The sequence below is a fragment of the Microcaecilia unicolor genome, chromosome 2 (assembly GCF_901765095.1).
Source record: "Microcaecilia unicolor chromosome 2, aMicUni1.1, whole genome shotgun sequence".
In the NCBI taxonomy this organism is placed as follows: Eukaryota; Metazoa; Chordata; class Amphibia; order Gymnophiona; family Siphonopidae; genus Microcaecilia; species Microcaecilia unicolor.
In genome coordinates this window covers 42,698,067-42,708,248 of record NC_044032.1, presented here as the reverse complement: position 1 = coordinate 42,708,248, position 10,182 = coordinate 42,698,067, and positions in this window count along the sequence as shown.

Sequence of the window (10,182 nt, the reverse complement as noted above, 5' to 3'; positions counted from 1 at the left end):
TGCGGGATTCCCACAATCCCCATTTCCATGCAGCTCTCTTGATGGATGAAGGATTGGAAGCTGAATTCCCTGCATTATAGTGTACTGTGCTACACTGTGATCTGAACCACAGGGCTGACCCAAGAGACCATGATTCAACATAGAAATTACAGAATTCTTTTTCTATGCTCTCCTTGGTTCTTTTCCTCTTGACATTTTAATTTTCTGTTTCATAGTTTATGCACCATTTTTACTTCCTTCTAATCACAGTGGGATTTTGAAGTTCTTTTACTGCAGAAGTTTGAGTTGTTTAATCATGTTGCATTCTTGGTAGGTCAAATAACTTAAGATGTTGTTGTCAGATTTTATATCGAATTTCCTTTATATATTAAGTTGCTTGTAGCAGCTTTATAGGCAAGTTCTTTGTTACACTGATGGATCAAATATTTGCAGAAATAAAATAATTAACTCTAGCCATACCTCTCTACTAACTCCTGCCCATCTGATAATTTAATTCTGCCAGGGCTTGCAAATGTTGATCCCCTAGTGTTCTGTGATTTCCTTAATATAAAAAGTAGGATTAACAAAGATCAAAATCTTGGGTTTGGAAATTGAAAAAACAAAACCAGGCCTGCCTCAGAATCTCTGATGGACTGAATTTTCGCAAGTAACTCCTAATTACTGTCAATTAAGTGCTTGTTAACACCAATTATTGATTGTTGGCACCCAATTAGCTAATTAGGTTTACACATGGCCCAAAATTGTGCGACCTATACAGAATCTGAGGATAGTGCATACTCTTCTAGAAATTTCAAGAAGAGAGCACTCTATTATCAGCAAACAACATTTTATTGCAAATGATAACCTATCTCCAGTATTTTGTAAGTATCTAACATAACAATCATGTCTTTTTACATGGCTACTATAATGAAGTGTCCTAGCTCCAGAGTTGGAGCAAAGAACGGAGGTAGAAAACCAGAGGCTGGAGGCAAGAGCAGATCACAGAAATGGATTGGATCAGGGTTCAAACCTTTTATTCAAGGAAATAGTCTTAAGATCTTTCAAGTGCTGATAACCGAACCAAAAACTGATAGTCATCAAAATGACGATTCTTGAGAAATGAGGGGTCCTTTCACTAAGCTACAGTATGCACTAATGCAGGGGAAGACTGACCATTCGGGCAACCGGGCAGTGCCCGAGGGCTCAGAGGCTCTAGGGGACCCAGAGACTCTGCCTGGTTGACCGCCACTGCCGCCGCACATTACAGCCCTCCTCAGTCCTACATTGAAGGGCCCTGGTGGTCCAGTGGCCTCTTCAGTGACAAGAAAGAACCCCACTCTTTCCTGCCCACTGCTGCTATTCTGCCTGGCAGTGCTGCCGTATTTTAAAAATGGCTGCCGAGAATTCCTGTGGCTAGGGTTACCATTTTGTGTCCTCTGAAAAAGAGGACACATGTCACGCCCCCTACCCCGCCCCCGCCATGCCTCATGCCCCGCCCCTGCCCCTTCAGGTCCTCGTTCCGCCCCTATTCCCAGCCCCCCGTCACATAGTCCCCTCCCCCCCATCACATACCCCCCTCACTTACTATCTAGCCCTGGTGGTCTAGTAGCGTCTTCTCTTCGGGGCAGGAAAGAGCCCCCTCTTTCCTGCCCGGAGCGCTGCCTGCCCTTGCCTGCTGCATCCTCCTCGGTCTGGCTGGGGATTCAAAATGGCCACCGAGAGTTGAAGCGGCCTCGCGAGAGTTCAACTCTCGGCGGCCATTTTGAATCCCCAGCCAGACCGAGAAGGATGATAGACAGGGGAGGCAGCGCTCCGGGCAGGAAAGAGGGGGCTCGTTCCTGCCCCGAAGACGTAACTAGACCACCAGGGAACATGGTAAGGAAGGGGAGGGGACGGGAGACCAGACCCACGGCGCCGATCGCCCGCCCACCGCACGCACGCGCCTGCCCGCACCCGCACCCACGTTTGTCCAGAAATCCGGACAAACGTGGGCGCGGGCAAAATCCGCTGGACGCCCCGGACGTGCCCTCAAAAAGAGGACATGTCCGGGGAAATCCGGACGTATGGTAACCCTACCTGTGGCAGTCTTGTGAGACTGCTGAGACCTGTAAATCTACCACGGTAAGTCTTGGCAGCCATTTTGAAAACACGGCTACACCGGGCACAGTAGCAATAGCGGGCAGGAATGAGTGGGGTTCTTTCCTGCACTCAAAGAAGCCACTAGACCACCAGGGCTCTTTAAGGTACGATCAGGGAGGGTCTACTTTGGCTCAGGGTCTGTAGTATGTGGGAGGGGGGTAGCAACTGTGGTGGTGGGGCTGTAGTGTGCAGATGGGGGGGGGGGGGTGGCGGTGCAGCAGTGGGGTGGCGGGCAATGGCCAGGGGTCCTCATCACTGCTTGGGGACCCTGACCACTGTCAGTCCGCCCCTTCACTAATGTGTGTTTACTGCAGCAAAAGAAGCCTTATTGTGGAGTGTGATCCAGGCATTCCGCAGTAATGTTATGATCAGGGTGCACCTCTCATGTGGGTGGAGAGTAGGTGTCATCTGTGCTAATTGGTTAGTGCAGCTACATTGCCGCAAGCTAACCAATTAACGCATGATTAGCATGTGAGCCCTTACCACCTAGAAAATAGGTGGTGGTAGAGGCTAATGGGAAAATTATTCTGTGAACAATAATTAAAAAATAGAAAAGTGACCATTTTACACATGTGGTGAAAATGGCCTTAGCTTGGCAAAATGACCCATGTAAAGATGCGCTCAGGTCACTTTTTATCACAGTTTGGTAAAAGGGCCCCTGAGTGTTCTACTAAAGGTTTCTCAACCACCTTCCTCTTAAGTTTTACCTATGACAAAAATCAGGTAGTGAGGCAAAACCAGCGAGGATATTTGAAGTTAAAGGACCTTTAATATTCTCACAAATTCAACACATCTAAGACCCGACATGGCCGTATTTTGGCATGTGAGCCTGCCTCAGGGGTCAGCAAACCTGTAAGCATATATCAATGTAGATACAGCTGTTGTTTGTTGAACGAGTGTGGCCCGATACAGATGGTTGCTGTGCCCTTGTTGAAGTAAAACAGTCGTGAAAGCTCCGGAAAAGACCAGTGACAAACTGCATTCTTGCATAGTTTTACCTATGTACAGTAGACTACACTTTCAGTTTTGCGATTCTAGAAATGTCTGAATTCAAAGCATTCTCCTATCCAAGGATGGATAAATGATTTAGGAGTCCTTTTACTAAGGCGTGCTGAAAAATGGCTTGTGGTAGTGTAGGCGCAAATTTTGGGCATGCGTCAATCCATTTTTCAGCGTGCCTGTAAAAAAGGCCTTTTTAAAATTTTAGCTGAAAATGGACGTGCGGCAAAATCAAAATGGCCACACGTCCATTTTGGGTCTGAGACCTTACCGCCAGCCATTGACCTAGCAGTAAAGTGTCACATGGTAACCGGGCAGTAATGACCTACGCATCAAATGCCACTTGATGCGCATCCAATACGCACATCCGAAAATAAAAATTCTTTTTCAGCCGCACGTATTGGACGCGCGCCAAAAATGAAATTACTGCAAGAGCCACATGGTAGCAGGGCGGTAATTCCATTTTGGTGCTCGTTGGGCAGGCGTAGACACTTAGTAAAAGGGCCCCTTAGTTTTCATGTTCACGTTACAAACTGAGCAGGTCACACATGGAAAAAGTCCTTTCCATGATGTCATAATGTGGCTATTTTCCTTGGGCACAGCTGAGGGGGCTAGTAAATCCTTTAGATGCTTATTTCCTCTAAAAGGCACCAACAGATTTTTTTTTTAGAAAAATGCTCCATACCTTGTATGTTTTCTCAGTATAGATATAATCTCTTTTTAAAGGTGATCGAACTGCAGAGTACAAACAATTATATCATCACTAGTAAAAAAGGCCCGTTTCTGGCACAAATGAAACGGGCGCTAGTAAGGTTTTCGTCAAAGCGGCGCTGGTGACCCCTCCACCCCCCCCAGGGTGCCAGCGCTCCTCCCCTCAACCCCCCCGAGGTTATCGTGGGCAGTGCTCCCCCCTCCATACCCCCCCCCGAGGTCGCTGCCGCTCCCCCTCGTCCTGTATGCCCTTCCCCCCTTTATGGTCTCAGGACCCCCCCTTCCATCCCCACCTCACTGATGTGAGGACCCCCCTCTCAGTTCTCAGGACCCCCTCCCCCATCTGTCATCCCTGGAGCCCCTTCCCCTTCCCCCCCCCTCTCTCTGGTGCCATGCACCCACTGTCAGTGTCTGTGGCCCCGCAGTGCAAGCAGGACGTGTGCGGCAGCCCGTGCTCCGGTTCAGTGTTGCACTGAAGCTGCTGCTGTGTACGTGCAGAGGCTGAGCTGTAATATTTCCCAGTTGACTCGTAAGTGGATAGATTTAGAACCTGTGAGCTGCTGCCGACTGCAAAGACTGGGAGAAAGAAAAGTTTCAGTCTTTTGTGCTTCTATGTGTGCTGCAGGCTCTCCCCTTCATTAGTGCTGGCTGTTGTAAAAAACAGTGAAGGGGAGTAGGGACAGACGCAGTTTCAGGGTTCTTTAAGCCTTGTTTTTGCTTTTGTTTCAGTTGTCCCCGCCCTCATTTCCTGTTTGCAAGGCAGCCTGAAGCTGGGTCCCTGCATGTTCCCCATCACTGTTTTTAACAACAGCCAGCATTAATGAAGGGAAGAGGCTGCAGCACACGTCCCCCTTCAGATAAACCGGATATCTCTGGCGCCTCAAGTTTACGGCTTGAGGCTTCATTGGAACGTTGGAGGTGCCTTTTATATATATAGATGTTTCTTCTGCACAAATTGCAACAGTGATTTCCTATCAGTCAGCTTTGCGCTTTTATAATTTTCAGGCCCACAATTAATTGGATAACTTCTGTCTAAAAACCTTTTTTTTTCATATTTCTAGATTGGGTAACAAAATTACCGTGATGTAAATATAGTCATTTCCCTCCAGATTCTATTTACGTGTGCAAAATTGCATGCTATTATGAGATGCACATGCAACTAAATTGACTAATGAGCCAATTAGCAACAATAATTGGGTGCTAGCAATGAATTATTGGTGTTAATTAGCAGCAAATTTGGATTTGCGTCTGCATCTTGCTACATGCTATTCTATAAAGATCCACATGCAAATCTTATAGCGAGCAACTGAAAATGGGGAATGACCATGAGAAGGGCACACGCAACTAAATTGACTGATAAGCCAATTAGCTTGAAGCACTGATAAGGGAACTCTTGTTTTAAGCACCTTTTCACATTATGATTTTGTTCACTGGTCACTTGGGGCAACCACCAAACGCTATGATGCCCACAGCCATCGATTCATCAGGTAAGTGACTTTTTTCAAATATGCTCACGTTACAATTGTAGTGAGAGTTGTGTATAATCACAGCTCCAGCTGATCTCATCAGGCAGGGTAGGAGGAGGCTGGTGCGATGATGGCTGGATGGGCTTGACACAAAATATAATTGCTAGTCAGTTCGAGTGGCGGCCTAGTTACTGAGCACCATTTGCATATTAAAATAATATATAAAAAAATAAGTATTGGGTTATGTAAGTTTAGATTTCTGGATATTTTGTGAGGAATCGACCCATCATTCTATACCCCAATGTGTTTGATAGTTAAAATTTAATGCCAAGAAGTGTAGAGTGATGCACTCGGGGTGTGGAAACCTGAAAGAGAGATACCGGATAGGAGGGGAGAGATTAGTAAACTCAACTCAGGAGAGAGACCTTGGGGTGTTGATGTCGGAGGATCTGAAGGTGAAGAAACAATGCGACAGGGCGACGGCTGTGGCCAGAAGGATGCTAGGCTGCTTGGAGAGGGGCATAACCAGCAGAAGAAAGGAGGTGTTGATGCCCCTCTACAAGTTGTTGGTGAGGCCCCACTTGCAGTATTGTGTTCAGTTTTGGAGGCCTTATCTTGCTAAAGATGTAAAAAGACTGGAAGCGGTGCAAAGAAAAGCTACAAAAATGGTATGGGATTTGCGTTGCAAACCGTACGAGAAGAGACTTGCTGACCTGTACATGTATGCCTTGGAGGAAAGGAGAAACAGGGGAGATATGATACAGATGTTCAAATATTTGAAAGGTATGAATCCGCAAATGAACCTTTTCTGGAGACGGGAAGGCGGTAGAACTAGAGGACATGAATTGAGGTTGAAGGGGGGACAGACTCAGGACTTATGTCAGGAAGTATTTTTTCACAGAGGGAGGTGGTGGAGATGAAAACGGTAATGGAATTCAAACATGTGTGGGATAACCACAAAGGAATCCTGTTTGGAAGGAATGGTTTTGTGGAATCTTAGCGGAGATTGGGTGGCGACACCGGTAATTGGGAAACAAAACGGGAGCTGGGCAGACTTCTACGGTCTACACCTTGATCATGACTGAATAGATAGGGATGGGTTGGAGTGTAAATTTTAAGGGCCTTCGATGTTAGCTTCAGAACTTAGTACAAGAACAGATTTCTACGGTCTGTGCCCTGAGAAAGGCAAGGACAAATCAAACTCTGGTATACATATAAAATATCACATACCATGTAAAATGTGTTTATCTTGTTGGGCAAACTGGATGGACCGTACAGGTCTTTATCTGCCATCATTTACTATGTTACTATGGTTACTCGGGCGCATAGGCACCTAAGCGTGTCCAATGCACATCAAATTAGAACTACCACCTGGCTACCGCGTGCCCCAGGTGGTAATTCCATTTTTGACGTGCGCACAAAACACTCGGTAGAAAATATTTTCTGTTTTCTACCGCTTGGCGCTTACCTGGCGGTAATCAGCAGTTTGTGCGCACTAGCCACTTACCATCTGGTTAATGCATGAGATCTTACCACTAAGTCAATGGGTGGCGGTAAGGTCTCAGCCCAAAAATGGACGCGCGCTGGTTTTAATTTTGCTGCACGTTCATTTTCCGGCACAAAAAAAAAAAAAATAGAAATAAAACAAATCAGAGAACAGAAAATAAGACAATAACTTTTTTTATTGGACTATCCTAATACAGTTTTTGATTAGTTTTCAGTGGGAAATAAGCATTTCTGATCTAAAGAAGCCGCTATTGCCTTTGAAAGCTAATCAAAAAAATGTATTGTTAGTTCAATAAAAAAGGCATCATCTTATTTTCTTTTCTATGTTTTGTTCTATTTTTATTTCTTACCCTTAAAAGTGGACTAACATTGCTACTGCACCACTTTCCTTCAAAACAGAAAAATTCTCTTTAAAGAGCTATATGCCAATTCTACTATAAACTTGGTGGGACAGACCAACAATTTAAAGAAAATATCTTTCTATGGCAGAGGTACAAGAATCATCGTTTTGATGACTATTGGTTTCTGGTTGGGCTATCTGTGTTTATGAGATCTTAAAAGGTTTGAAGCCTGCTCCTGTCCCTTTGTGTAATCTGCTGTTGCCTCCAGCTTCTAGTTCCAGAGTTGACTACTGAATGTACATGGGTGGTATAATTTAGGTTGCCCAGGTTTTTGAAGACACAATTGATTATGCATGGACATTGCGACATACTGCACTACCTTTGAGTTTATTGCTGAAGTCTTGGTACAATAATATATGGATTGTTGTTCCCTTGCTGGTTGACACTAAACAGGATATGACGGTGACAGATTTGACTTCTGGGAAACATGGACACCTCGGAACATCACCACTGACTAATTTGTGTAGTGCTTGGAACACCATCCTCAGCAATGACTCAGCACTCGCCAATATGTCTGCAGCTGTGATCCCCCAAATCGCATAGTCGCAAAAACAATGTGTGACTCTTAGGTCTTACAGAACAATGATGTCCTATAGAATGTTCACCCAGGTTGCGACCCCAAATGTGTGCTTCATTAGCACACTTTAGGGTCGCAACCCACAGTTTGGGAAGCTATGAATTAGAATCTCATGGCCGGATGTGCTGGTAGGCTGCAAGGCACTGTGTATAGAATAGCTGATTTGACGTTTAAAATACGTGAATCACAGAATGTATGAGGATTTTAGATTTACTTACAAACAGAATGTAAAAAAGTATTACTTGAATTGAAATGCATTTGATTAAGTGACCATACTCTATTTTATATATATTATACAGAGACATTTTATTAAGTAATTTCATTAGTTTTGTGACAATGAGAATATTTCTTTTGGTAAGCAGTAACATTTTTTTCTGAAAAATATAAAGGACAGTGTATACACACACTACATGCACTTAAAAATATAAGATTATAGTAATACAATGCAATTTCTATAAAGTTAAACTAATTTTAGATCAACTAAGCAATTATGCCTGAAAACAGCATATTTAATATAGTCACACTGTCAGAAAAACAATGCCAAAGTGCAGTATTTAAATTTATTTACATGGAGAAAGAAAAATGAGGAAGGGTCAACTAACACCTTATTTGGACTGCCATGGATGTCTGAGCCCATTGCAATTCAGCTTCAGAGCATTTGATAGCACAGAACTAGCTCTGTAGTGGGTAAAAAGCCCCCCAGACACACACATGGCCATGCGGTAAGAGAACTCTTACCGCATGGCCATGCGATGGGGAGTCTTTACCGCCACACACCAAGGTGGCGATAAGGGCTCCCGTGCTAACCCGGCGGTAACCGGTTAGCACATGGTGATGTCTGATTACCGCTGGGTTACCGCCACGCAAGCCATATCCAGGGGTTTTCTTTTCCCCCAGAAAATGCATGCACTCGGGGTGGGACTACTGCTGGCAGCGGTAGTCCCAGAAGAGCAAGTGGTAAGCCCACATTGGATTTACTGCCGCTCTGTAAAAGGGCCCCCTAAAAAGCCAATCAGCGCCAGTAATTGCCACTTAACAAGTAATTATTGACACTTGGCATTATTTAGAATTTATGAATACAACTTGCTAGGCGTATTCTGTAAAGTGGTGTGTGTAAATTCTACTGTGCGCTGCCAAAACGGAGGCATGGCCATGGCCTTGGAATGGGTGGACCATAGGCATCCATAAGTCTACACGCAGGGTTATATAATACACCTGCCCCATGCCTAACCTAGGAGCTGGTATTTACACCGACTTTCACTGAACATAAATGGACACACCTAGAGTTAGGCGCAGGCATGGCTGCTAGGCACATTCTATAAACCAGCTAGGTGTATTCTATAAACCACGCCTAAATTTAGGTGTGGTTTACAGAATATACGCCTAGGTGGAAATATTTTTGGTGCTGAATTTTCAGGCGCCATATATAGAATCTAGTCCTGTATGGTCAAAATGATGGAGGTCTTTTTGGACACCACAAATCTCAAATGGGGTGAACATCTGACGTTTAACTGAAGCTAAGATATATATATTCATACTTATAAAACAATATCTACATGTAAAAAAAATTTTTCTTTCAGATTCATTAAGTTAAGTGAAGATTGGAGGATTTTTTTTTTAAGCCAATGATTGACAGCTGATGTGTACACGACAAATTAACACCTATTGAATTCTGAGGCTTTTTTCCTCCTTTTTTAAAAAAAACAGTGAGTTTCATGAATCACAATTTATTGATATAAGGAATTTGTTCAACACTGGTACAGTGGAGTTTATTTGAGATTGTGGAGGTCCTTTTGGATGCATGGATACCACTCTGTGGATTACCACAAGGTTCTCCACTGTCATCTATGCTATTTATTACTTGTATGGCATCAATGGATTTTGGATATTCCTCTTTAGGAGTAAAGTTTTACTCCTATTCTGATGGCATGTTGTTGCTAATTCCGGTTAGCAATGACTCAAATGATACTACATCTAAAGTTGCTACTTGTATCTCTCAGATTAAGCATTATAGCTCAATTCATGGTTTTAAATTGAATACTGACAAAAACCAAATTGCTTTGACTTGACCGTAGTGATACTCAATTCCATTGTTGGTCTCTAATGATTTATATCTTAAAGTCAAATGTACTTCTAAGGTCCTTGGGTTTATTATTGAAACTACCCTTTCTTTTGAACCCCAAGTAAATCACCTTGTTCAAATAGTGTTTTTTAAACATCGTCAATTGCGCTGTATTCTTCATTACTTTGACAACTTCTCTTCATCGGCTCTCAGTTCAGGCCCATTTCTTATTTAAACTGGCTTTGCATAGTCTTCAAAATGTTTGCTGGCTTATCTCCAGATTATCTTTCCCTGTGTTCATAGTATTTTAAGAGCTAGGGATCCATTCCGTTTAATTCTGCC